The following is a 13309-nucleotide window of genomic DNA, read 5'->3' on the forward strand; positions in this document are numbered from 1 at the left end:
TGGAACCAGGAGTTGGACTTGATGATCCTTACAGGTCCTTTCCAACTTGGGATATTCTATGATGGGTATACCAGTGGAGATAAAAGATATCACTGCCTTTGGTAGGAGTGTTAGAACTAGATAATGTTCTGGGTTCCTTCTAACCTAAGCTGTTCTAGGATTACATACGAATAAGCCATGAAAACATGGGACATCTGCACTTAAAAGCTATGCCACTATATCCCAGTCTTGTCAGTGGTCACAAGTGGATGCCCAGGAGTCAGATGAACTGCCCTAATTTTAACTCTGGCATTCACTTTAATCCATCAGAGTCTAAGACACAATGCATCATCTTCTGTAGAGCCTTTAATTAGATGAGATCATTCACCCCACTGGACCTGGGATGTTCCCTGTGGTTGTAAGGGAGGCAGGGTGACTTCCTCCTGTCTGGCTTTGAATTCAAATCCAGAATGAGTCCTAGGATCTCGATGGGAGGCCGACTGCACTTAACAAATGAACCTCTTTTATTTCGCTTCCTGATGGATGAAGAAGTTGTGTCAGATAAGGTGAAGCTGGGGACACAAACCACTGGTCTCTCCTCCTGCAGAGTAATATAAAATGCATGAGCTTTAGACACAGGAAAGTTAATCTGCTTACATGTCTGAGAATTAATCATGGGCTTCCTTTGCAATAGCATCCCCCAGGTGCTCAGCAGGGTTTGTTAAATTTTGCAAACAAATTAGGCAGTGATTGGCTCTTATTTGTGCTGAACACTTTTCTCTACTCTTTATTTGAAAACTCCTCAGCTACACGGAATCCTGTAATTACATCTTTGTTTGCTTTTCCAAGATATATTTTATAATAAGAGTGTTAAAATTTCTCCCTCAGTGGGAAAAATAGTGTTATTGCTGGCTGTGATAAACTGAGATATTATTAAGCTTCCCATGTGAGTGCTTAAACTATTGCCTTCCACTGCAAGTTCCATTAGATATTTGCAGAGTGCTTTGCTGCGAGCATCAGACTCACTGGCATAAAGTTGCATGAGGGATTTTGTGAGCCTTCTGCTTTTGCTCTGGTCAGAGCTGATGTGGTTGTTCTCTTAGCCAATGTGTGGCTAATGTGACCATCCTATGGTAGTGTTGGCATTACCTGGTGTTGCTTTGGCTTAGGCTGGCTAGCACAACCCAGGCAAGGCAAGGAAGCTGTTCCAGGCGTAGCTCCCCCAGGGCAGTGCAGGCAGCTCTGCACTGTGGAATCACAGAATCACAAGTGTTAGAAATGACCGCTAAGATCATCTAGTCCAACTGCTGACCCACCACCACCATGCCCACTTACTGTGTCCTTTTGACCCTTTCCAATCCTCCAGCACTAAAATCCCTGAATGCTTCAAAGCTAGTACAGCTCCAATGGACAGAGTGCTCTGAATGCAGTCATGGCTTCTACAAAGCTTTCCTTACAGGGCTTCCGATCTGAACCTCTGTAGGAAGTGATGGTTGCCAGGAGTGAGGAAGTCTGGCGTCATCCTTCAGAGCAAATCCATTCAGAGCTCGCCTGAGGGACCCCTGGTTGAACTGGTGGCTCCTGGTTTCTGGCTCCTGTTGTTTGCTTGGTGATGCCAGCTTCCAAACCTAGAGGGAGGTTGAGTCAAAAGAAGATGGAGGAGCAGAGTCTTTAACCTCAGCTTGGTTGACTTTAGACCCAGAGCATTTTCCAGAGTTCAGTTCCTTGCTAAGAAGAAATAATAATCTAAACTTGAATACAGAAACTGATTCACCAGTTTAGGCTAATCTGGCATATCCTAATGGAAACGGAGGTGCTGGTGCTCATACAAGCTGCTTGGATGGTTGTTGCACATGGGGAGAAAAAGGGCTTGGGAGAAAGCCATCAGGGAAAACCTATTTTGGGGAAATTTCAGCAGTGCAAAGTAAGCACTTCCATAGGCTTCATGGGAATGTAGGGCTTTAACAGCTTCCAGGCTTTTGGAAATCTCCTCTATGAAATAGGCTTGGTGTAAACATGCCAGGAGCAGAGAAATGCACTCATCAGCAAAACAGTGAGGAGAGATGCACACAGGGGGATGTTTAAAAAGATCTTTGGGTATACAGAGCATTAGGAATGATGATAAAAATCACTTCGCTTTGCTGCAGAGAGCAATCCCCTGGCATCTGCTTAAATCTGGAAAGTGGACAACATCTCCTGGCCTTGTGCAAGTCTGATGAGGTCGGAGATGTATATAAATATGTCCTATTTACCAGGGAAGAGGACATTCGCTGAGGAAATGAATAATTTCAGAGGGGTATAAACTAATCAGAGATATTTGGAGAAGGAAGATGCCCATATAATTGGATTTGAACCAAAGGGTAATGCAATCATATCATAATGAAGGCCAGTTGTTCATCACCTGTTGTAAAACAGTTGTCTGGGCAGAGAATAAAGAAAGAAAGAGTGTTATGGCTCCCTATAAAAACCTTCAAGTAACCTCCTAAAGATTTGTAGGGTTAAAAGCAAGAGGGGATAATGAGATCTTCAGATGTGACCTCATGCGTGTCATCATCCTTCCCACTTCACGGCCTTCTCTGTGCTGATTCTGTTATCTTGTGTTCGATGGTAACAAATCTTCTGCAGGAGCAGCAAGTCCTATTAAAATCTGAGTCAATTCTGTAGCTGCAGTTCTCAGAACTGCACTGAATTGGAGTCACGGAGAGTCTGACACTATGCTTAAAATAAATAATAAAAAAATAAAAGATAATAAAAGTGTTTTTCAGTTCCTTATAGTTACTCTCTGAGATCGTAAAAATTAAATCTCTGTTAGGAATCATCCTGGCTTTTAACCGAGTGTCTGCGCTCAGTTTAGAGACTGGAAGAAACACAAGCTTCATTTGGGATCAAATTGCTTTTGCACACCACTGAGGCTTGCAATGGCTCACAGCTTTTTGCATCCTGCAAAAGCCCATCTTTTGTGATTCTCCCTGAGGCTCTGGAAATGCTGAGAAGCCTTCTTCCAAACAGCAGCACACGAAGGGCTGGATCTTCTTCTGACTTTCATTAACTCCTGATCCCAAGCTGGATGCATTCAATAAAGCTGCTGGGTGTTTGTTTTTTTTTTTTTTACTGTGCTGATATCTATTGAATTCTTTCTGTTTCCTAGGCCTGGCATCTCTAGTGGGTGAGTGTTGTCCTACAGTATGCTTTTTGTTCACAATGCTGCACACCTCAGTGGCATTCAGAGGCTTCACATAGCACTAGCTTGCAGGCAGGGAAGGGAATTACTGAATTACACATGAATGAGATTGCCTTGGCAGCAGTCCCTGTGGCTGTAACTTTGAATCACACTAGAAACAGCTCATCCCTTCGAGGTAAATTAAGTTCATTACTCTGCAAAGATCATTTAGACAGAGCCTCAAAAATAGGGGCCTGCTGAACTGCTTTTCCAAAGGACATTAGAAATATTTTATCATCTTCTACTTCTCAGAACCTATTGGAGCTGGGATCAGCTGGTGCCAGGTGCCTGATGAGCAATTCAGAGATGGATCTTCAGAAGGGAGATTTAGACTGGACATAAAAAAAAACAAAACAAAACAAAAAAAACCAACCAACCTTTTACAATAAGGGTGGTGAGGCACTGGCACAGGCTGCCCAGAGAGGTGGTGGTGCCCCATCCCTGCAGACACTCAAGATCAGATTGGATGGGGTTCTAAGCATCTGATGGGGCTGTGGGTGTCCCTATTCATTGCAGGGGGGTTGGACCAGATGGCCATTCCCTTCCAATTCAAACAAATCCATGACTCTATGATCTGGCATCATTAGCCTCTTGCCTCTCCCATGCTTGCCTTGTCCTGGACCCCTGTTCACTGCTGAGGAACCAAAGTGCAGCAGGTGTGGGTCAACTACTGTAGCTGTGGCAGGACGAGGAAGGCAATTCAGTTCTTTGAACTGTTTGGGCTTCTCAATTTTATTTCCTTTTTTTTTTTTGCACCATCTTGCACAATGAGTGACAGACACGTTGTTTACTGCATCCCACATGGCTGCCTGTCTGTGTTGGAAGAATACAGCCTGTAAAGCATGTTCACATCATTCAGGAAAGTTTGTTCAGAGATCATTTTCCTTCCAGTAATATAAACTGATTGAGGACTGTGGACTGAGCAACCCAGGGTCCCCAGGGTTCACTTTCCATCCAGCAGCATCATGTATTCCAAAGCTAAGTAGTTCTTCTGAACTAATACAAGAAATGATGCTCATGCTATTTACTATAAAATAAAAGTAGTCTATGCCAAAAAAAAAGGGAAAAAGCTCTCATTGGTGGAATAATTTGATTTATCTGAAGTAATTTAACCACCAGTATTGAAAGAGACATTTGCAGGTGTTAATTACTTTAACAAATGCTTTTGAGATCTCCCAAAGAATGTGCAAGCAAGATGTGCAGCCTGAAAAGGATGCTGAGATGTCTGGGAATGTGGAACTTCACTTTTCTGGTGGGTGGGCGTTTTTCTGCCTGGAGATCAATATTCTTGGGGCAGCACCTCTTGTTGGGAATATAGAGTCCAGATACAGGCTAGGAAAATGAGATGTAAATGTAGAAAGGGAGAAAGATTGAGGGATCAACATGAGGGGGAAGAATCAGCACAGAAAGTATGGAAGTATTAAAGGTACCTGGGCACTGTCGTGAGTGCCCATACAATGTGCATAGGTGTGGGAGAGGCTCCTCTCAACTTTCTATCCTATACAAACTACATGGTGCCTGTGCTATCCTGCTACTTCCTACTTAGTCTGGTCTACAAACAAGCAAGTCCATTGAAATTCATGTCTGCAGTCTCTAAACCCCACACTGCTCACCAAAGTCTGAACAGCACTCAGGCAAATGAACGTTTATTGGTTTATTAGGGGGAAGAATGGATTGGGGCTCTCTATTTTATTTGATTTTTTATTGCCACTTTGGGACTGTGCAGGATTTGTCCCATAAAGAAGTGGCGTGTTGGATTAATGGAGTCATGTAGGTCAAGAACAGAAATTACATTGATATGAATCACAGAAGTTCAAGTATCAATGGTTCTCAGTAGTACAGCATAGCCCTGGGCAAGGACTATTAAGGAATGAGTGTAATTAATCCTAGAATCATAGAATCCTTAGAGTTGGAAGGGACATTTAAAGGTCATCTAGTCCAACTCTCATGTGATGAACACTGACACCTACAACTCCATCAGGTGCCCAGGGCCTGATCCAGCCTCACCTTGAAAGTCTCCAGGGATGAGGCATCTACCATATCTTGGGCAACCTGGCCAGTGCCTCACCACCCTCACTGTAAAAGGCCTTTTCTTTATATCCAACCTAAATCTGCCCTCTTGGAGCTTGAAACCATTTCCTCTTGTTTTATCACAACAGACCCTGCTAAAGGGTCTGTCCCCTCCTTTCCTGCAGCTCCACTTCAGATACTGGCAGACCTCTCTCAGGTCACCTTGCAGCTTTGCCTTCTTCAGGCTGTGGAGCCCCAGCTCTCTCAGCCTGTCCTCGTAGGAGAGGTGTTCCATCCCTCGACTCATTTTTATGGGCTTCCTCTGGATGCTCTCCAACAGGTCCATGTCTCTCCTGTACTGAGGACTCCACATCTGGACGCAGTGCTCCATGTGAGGCGTCACAGCACAGAGCAGAGGGGCAGATCCTCTCCCTCTCTCTGCTGGCCACTCTTCTTTTGATGCAGCCCAGGATACAGTCGGCTTTCTGGGCTGTGAGGACACATTGCTGGCTCAGGTCCAGCTGCCATCCACCAGTACCCCCAGGACTTTTTAGGCAGGGCTGTGCTCAATCCCTTCATCATCCAGCGTGTATTGGTAGTGAATGTTGTCTTGAACCAGGTACAAGATCTTGCATTTGTTTTTGTTGAACCTCATGAGGATCTCATCAGCCCACTGCTCAGCCTGTCTAGGTCCCTCTGGATGGCATTCCATCCCTCTGGTATGTCAACTGCACCAGAAAGCTTGGTGTCATCAGCAGACTTGCTGAGGATGCCCTCAATCCCACTGTCAGTGTCACTGATGAAGATATTAACTGATCCCTCTGGGAACCCAGGTGCTGAACCCAGAGCAGGGCTGGAATTCTGAGTCCTTGAGCTCACAGTGAGACCCATAAAGATGAAGTCTCAGTGGACAGGATCTCCAGAGGCCAGTTTCACCACTGTTCCAAGGGGGCACTGCCTTGATGATGTTCCATGGGCTACACCTACCTGTGCATGTATGAGCCTGAAGAGCAACACCTGCATCTTAAGCTGCTGTGGACCACTTTCTGGGAAATAATTTGCATTTGTAGGAAGTGTGAAACACATTATTATGTCTTAGCCTTATATATGCTATGTTTTGTGAAATGCTAATAAAGCATGCTGGATTTGGAACCATATTGCAGTGCTCTCTCAGTAGGTGTTGCGTGCCCACGCAGCCTCATGCTCTATCTGTAAGTCACAAAACCCCCACTGTAAGGCTCACACTATATGCATACTGCCCTGGTAGGTGGAGGGGCAGCCCTCCCACCCTATCAGGAAACCTGAACAGAGAAAAAACACCAAAGCATGGGAAAAAGGTAGTCTTAGAGCCACAGGACCACCATGTGGAATTGAGAGCAAAGTTCTGTGCTTCGACATTCAAAAATAAAGAATTTCAACCTGAAGAACCCGTTGAATTTTGGGCCCAACAACATTTTTCAGGTTGACTGAAAATGGAAGGTCCAGAATTAAACTGTCAGTTGACAGAGAATTTTATATTGCCTGCGGAACTCTTCTCTCCTCCTTCCCCCTTTCTCCTCTGTTTTCAGCTCAGATGTACTAAGGGAATTAGTATATTGGGGAAATATTGGTGGGAGATGAACATTTGGACTGGATGATCTTGGAGGTCTTTCCCAACATTGATGATTCTACGATTCAGTCACTGAAGCAAAACTCCCATTATTCATCCAGCTCCATGCCAGCATCTCAGAGGGCTTGCAACAGAAGTGGGCTGTAGGGCAGCCCACACCATTCATCTAAGAGATGTGTTAATGTAATTTTGTGTGACAATGCATGTGTCAGTAGGTAAACTCTTTCTACAGATGCTCAAAGGCAGCCTGGAGATGGGAGGATTATATTTTAGAGGGGTACCCTCTAACACCCCATACAGGGTACCCTCCAGACAGGGTATGTCTGGAGTGACAACTCTGTCTTGGTTTCGGTATCATGAGAGGCATTTCTGGAACTCATCTCACATAGAACTGTGGGCAAAAGCATAGAGTATGAAGAGCAAAGCTGTTAAGTTGACAGCTGAAAACCACACTCGTCAGAGGCAAGGAAACCAAGAGCAACCCAATGCAGATAAGAGCATGTGACTGCAGAGATGGTACAGATAGGAACGTGAGCTGTAACATCGTGTACAAGGGGAATTTGGTCAGCCAGGAACAACCACAAAAGAGACGTAGTGTGGTTTGTGTCAGGAGGAGGAACGGATGTTGTCTGAAAATCTTGCAAAGAAAAACGGCCTCACACAGGGGACAGCACTCAGTAAAGCTGACTGACCTAAAATCATGAGCACTGTGGGCTTGGCTGCTTCTCACGTTTGTGTTTGCACGGGAGGAACTGGAGACAGGATGCTCTCTGCTGAGTGAAGCCCAAATTTGTGCTCTGAGGCCAAAACTAAGAGTTGACTTGAGTCTGTACAACTCTCTTCTGATACTCTTGGTAAGTTAAAATATGAGTTCTGAGATCTGACTTTCCCCATGATGGAAATATTCAGTAGACGTCTATCCAGATCCTTCAAGGCATCCCATGAGTTCCTGCAGCCCACTGGAGTCCTGGAGCAATGACAAACTCAGGGATAGACCCAAGGGACTTGTTGTGTGGCATCTCCTGATGACTTCCAGGCTGGGAGCTTGATTGTAAGACAGAGATGCATTCTCTGCCCTCCTTGTCTCCTATTTAAAGCTATGCTAAATAGTTACTCACCTGGGTTTACCTTCTCCATCAGAAGATTGTCTGTCTCTGTCAGACTGTTCCTCTCACATCTTCGCTGTGACACAATGATTTGACAATAAGTCATTCATTCTACCAGTCAGTCCTAATAAGGATTATGGTCAGAGAATTTTAAGCACTCTACCAATAGGACCCCTCCAATTACTCATAGTGGACATGGATGTCTCAGTGTGCTGAGACATGTAATCTACTCTCAACAATGTCTGTTCTTGGCACTTCCCAATCAAAATAAATGGGAGAGGCTGAAAACTGAAAGGCAGCTGAAGAATGAAGTAAAATTGACTTGCATTGCCTGGGGTTTCTTATTAATACTAGAAAAATAGAGTATATTACTATGAGACTGGTCAGAAAAGGTGAGCAGTGAGGGTGTGGAATATTTATTACTGGAGATATTCAGAAGTTAAGAGGACGTGGTCCTGAATACCCTCTGAGGTTGAGTATGATGTTAAAGATAGCCCTGCTTCAAGCAGAGTATTGGACCCAATGACACCTGCAGGTTCTTTCCAGCTTAAATTATTCTACTACAGGAATGTGACAAACCTAATTTTGAGTTCTTCCAGACTTGCCATCATGTGTGCTTCTATTCTGCTCTCCTGGTTGTCTGGGCTGAGGTCTGAGAGAGGACTGTTGTTTCCAGTTTGTAATGGAACAATGGGGAATGTGGCACACTCAAATATCACTGTTTGGAAAGTACGTTAATTGAAAATTGAACTGATTGTGGCACTTTGAAGGGAGAGGAATGGGGGAATAATATTCCAAACTCAAGCTGTCTTACTTCAGCCTCATATCCTTGCAAAATAACCTGTTTGTTTTCCTAGTGAATTCCTAATCTCACTACCCATGTGTAAATCACTCTTTTCCCTGTGTTGGCTGGTTATCTTTCTCAGTGTCACATGAATCTAAAGGAACAACTTAGTTGGTATATTAATCATGAGGGTCACATTGAAAGTTCCCATTGAAATAAAAGGGGAATGACTTTAAAATAAAAGATGGAAAATTTAGGTTAGAGGTGAGGATGAAATTCTTTCTCACAGGGAAATGCGATCTGGCATTGCTGTCCAGAGAAGCTTTGGGTCCCCCATCCCAGGACGTGCTCAAGGCCAGGCTGGATGGGGCTCTGGGCAGCCTGAGCTGGTGGGAGACAGCCAGGCCACGGTGGGGGTTGGAACTGGGTGATCTTTAGTGTCCCTTCCAATCTAAGCCACTCTGTGATTCTGTGATTTCTCTCTGAAGAAGTATTCCCCATACGAAATACCAGGGTTAAAAATAGGCATAGTACAACACGGTGCTCTCTGGCTGCCACTGGATGTTTGCCAGCTAGGAATGAATTTTGAACAAGGTTTTGGTTAATTGCTACTTTTAGGCTGCAAACAAGGAATATTTCAGACACATGGGGAGATTTATGAAATTATCTTTCCTTCAAACCCTGAGCAAGATAAAGAAAGATGGTGGGAGTGTGAACAAAGAAAGCAGGACAGAGCTAAATCCAAGGCAAGGCAAACCTTCCAGCATAGATGTGATTACTGAGGGAATGAAGGAAAGCAGGACTTCTGCAGCAGTCCAGAGATTCAGCATTTTATTTCTTTGCAGAAACTAAAGAACTGACTTCCAAAACCTCCCAGTTCTTTTGTCTAGGGAAATCACTCATAGAGAATGCAACAAAGATGTGCTTTCCTAACTGTGCAGATTAGAACTTGGTGACATCAAGTTGGGAGATAGGAGCTGACCAGAAATATTTACACAATCATAAACAAGAATAGTTGTGCTGGATTAGTTCGATCCCCCTGGCTTAGACTCATGCCTTCTTTCTTTTGGCTTTTTCCTGCCAGACATGCCCCCAAATAACTCAGACTTCTTTGCTGGTTCTTTTAAGTTTATTGCTGGTTTCCCAAGAGCTGGCATTTCCCTCTCAGGACTCTACTTCTGTAGTTACCAAAGAAGTGAGCTTTCTTTCAAATCCAAATTAAATTTCCAGCCCTCATAGCTGTGGAGGAAAACTAAGCACGGCCAAACTCTAACCTGAAGTCAAATACAGATATTATTTTCCCGCGTCTTCCCAAAAGTAAAATCGGAGATCATGTTTTATTGACTTCACCTGGACTGTTGACTCAAAATGTTTTTCAAGAGCACAGGCAAGCTGTCTAGTTTTTATTCATCATTTGTTGAGCTTGTAAGTGAATTTACACACTGAGTTCGCCAGCAGCTATCCTGAATATACTCTGTATTCTGTGGTCCTCTCTCAGAACCAAATGGTTACCCCTTCTCCCAGATTCTCCTTCTGAAATTTCAGGGTGCAAGTAATGGCATTCAGGACTGTTTTTGTGCAAGTAACCAGAAACTGCAACATCTTGCATTCAGAAAGGCAAGGTTTTGAAATGAAGATATCGACATTGTAAGTACATACAACTCTGGTATCCAAACATGCCACAGTGAATTGCTGGAGGAGAAAAAAAAAAAGAAGTTCATTTAATAATGAAATACCAGTGTTATTTTCTAAGGGCAAAAAGCAATGGGTGTTTATTCCTCCAAGCATTCCTTCACAGCTGTACAACCACCGTTGGCTGGTTCGTTCAGCGGAGTGAGAGGGAGACCTTGGAACAAGGTTGAGCCTATGGCCAAGACCATAGGCATGGAGGAGCACATGGGAGACCTGCAGCAGTTTATCCTGATAGAAAGCTGCAGGAGATTGAACATCATTAAGAAAGTGCAAGTTGAAAACAGAAGGTGATGGAATTTCAGGCAGTGCCTTGTCCAGCTGCACCTCTGGATGATAGGTCCAAAAAAAATGAGTTGGGATGAGCATGAAGGCAAACCTCTCTAAGGGCTGCAAAGCTCAGATTACAGATTACCATGAATTGGGACCATGCCTCTTGTCACAGACCTTTTCCACTCGTTTAAACCTTCTCTCTCTTCTCCTGTACCATACCCTGGCTGGTAGCCCAAGCACCTCCCTACCAACTGCAGTTGTGTTGTGCCTCTGTAAATCAACATCATCCCTTGAAGCTCAGTGGCATTATGCTGATTTACTTGGGCACAGGGTCTGGCCCTGCTGTTGTGCGTGATTTAAACAAGATGTTCCTCAGACTTAGGCATAAGTGAATAAATGATACTTGACATTTTGGAGAAGCTCATGCTCATTAAAAAGCATTTCATGTTCCAGCAAGCTCTGGTCGTTTATTCACTTAGCTCCACTGCATGCTTTCCTGCTCCCCTGACCTCAGATCTGTATGATAGAATTGTAGAATTATAGAGGTTGGAAAACACCACTAGGATCATCATAGACCTGGATTTGCATTAGGACTATGATACCTCTCCCATTCAGACACAGCTCCATCCTATTGGCCTCCCTCAGAAAACCTTATAATGGCAGGGCTGGTTTGGTCATTTTCTGGTGAGGTAAGATGCCCTTCAGGATTGTTCTTCCTTCAGGGGAAAGGAAGAACAACAGCAACAACGAGGGAGATGGAAAGGGGCAGAGATCATGTAAAACCAGACTTTAAACTTAAGATTGGAAAAGACCATCCTTCAAATTCCTACTCAAAATAATAAGAGCTGGACTTAAACTCACAAAGAACAGACTTTAACAATGTGAGCTAGAAACAGAGAATCATTAAGGTTGGAAAAGACCTCTGAAATCCCCCAAACCCAGCCCCAACCCCAACCCACCCTACCATGCCCACTGACCACTCCCCTCAGTGCCAAGTCTCCATGTTTCTGGAACATCTCCAGTGATGGTGACCCCACCACCAGCCTGGGCAGCTGTGCCACTGCATCACCACTCTTCTGAGAAGAAATATTTCTCCTAATATCCAACCTGAACCAGGAACAACTTGAGGCCATTATCTCTAGTCCTAAGTTTCAGGCTCCTGCTTTCCAATGGTGATTTTGGTAGTTTGTTATCTCCTCATCAGTCCATGAAACACATTCAACAAGTATTATACATGCTATTTTGATACAAGAACTGGTAGATAAACTCCAGATAGACTGGCTGAGTAGCCTAGTTGGCTCTCAGGACTGCCTACATCCTGCTTCATAGGTGGCCACAGTCACTCATCGAAGCTCTCCTCCCTCCCCACGTGCATGCTCATGACAGATTGAAAGGATGCTTGCAATACACCTGCTGCTTCAAATAAATCATTCACCATTGCTGCATCTAGTGTCCCTCCTACAGAAAATGTATATAGGACTGCATATAAAAACAGCTGTTAGCTCTTTGGCAGATATCAATCCTTCCCCTTCTGCAAAGGGGTGTTGCTTCCAAACAGACATATTTTGGGTTTAACTTCTTTTTTTTCTTGCTTAAGTTTGGCTGCTTAAATGTCTTCTGCTTTCCACGAGCAGATGAAGGCACTTCAGCAGAGCTAATATTACTTGTTAATCTTCATGGCATTCAGAGGAGCACGGAAAAATGGAAAATTCTTTGCAGAGTTTTTGTTCTTCGAGAGAGAGAGAAGTGGAGTGATTTAGAACTGCCTGTTTCTCAGCCAGCAGCAAACTGAGCCTTCTGCTTCTCACAAGGGAAAAATATGCATGTTTTTATGTGCATCTAAATCTGACTTGTCTACCTCTGGTTCAGTATTCCCACAGTCCATAGGTTCATCTATACTGCATATTGTTCTCCTCTGTCTACTGTTGGCCAGCAGAGTGAACCTGCTACACTGGCTATCCCAAAAGCCTTCGTGTATAAAGTCACACTTTGAGTGGTGGTGTCTGGGAAGAAAGCAGATGAGTGCTTTGAAACCATCAATAGAGAATGGGGGCAGTTGGCATCCGTTGGGTTAATCCATGATCCTTTCAATATCTAAAGGGGGGTATAAAAAAGAAGAGGACCGACTCTTTAGCAGGGTCTATTGTGATAGAACAAGGGAAAATGATTTCAGACTAAAAGAGAGGAGATTTAGATTGGATACAAGGAAAAAAACTCTTTACAGTCAGGGTGATGAGGCACTGGCACAGGTTGCTCAGAGAGGTGTTTGGGTGCCCCGTGCTTGGAGGCATTGAAGTTCAGCTGAATGAGGCTCTGAGCACCTGATGGAGCTGTGAGCGTCCCTGTTTACTGCAGGGGAGTTGGACCAGATGACCTTTCAGGGTCCCTTCCATCTCAAACGATTCTGTGATTCTAGGATAGCGTGTTTGTAGAGGATAGAAGGGCCCTGATCTCAGATAGGACTGTGTGAAAGGAGTCACCACTCATTTCAGCCTCGTGCACGACAGGAATAGAGAGCGTAAGTTTGGATCCTCTGAAGCCATCTAGTTTTGGTATGACTAAATGAGTAGGGGAAAGCTATGGGAGGAATGAATTCACGTTCAAAGAGTGCTTGAAAGTACAGAACAGTCTAGCCAGAG

The sequence above is a fragment of the Lagopus leucura genome, unplaced genomic scaffold (assembly GCF_019238085.1).
Source record: "Lagopus leucura isolate 7727_CA_CO unplaced genomic scaffold, USGS_WTPT01 Super-Scaffold_100157, whole genome shotgun sequence".
Lineage (NCBI taxonomy): Eukaryota > Metazoa > Chordata > Aves > Galliformes > Phasianidae > Lagopus > Lagopus leucura.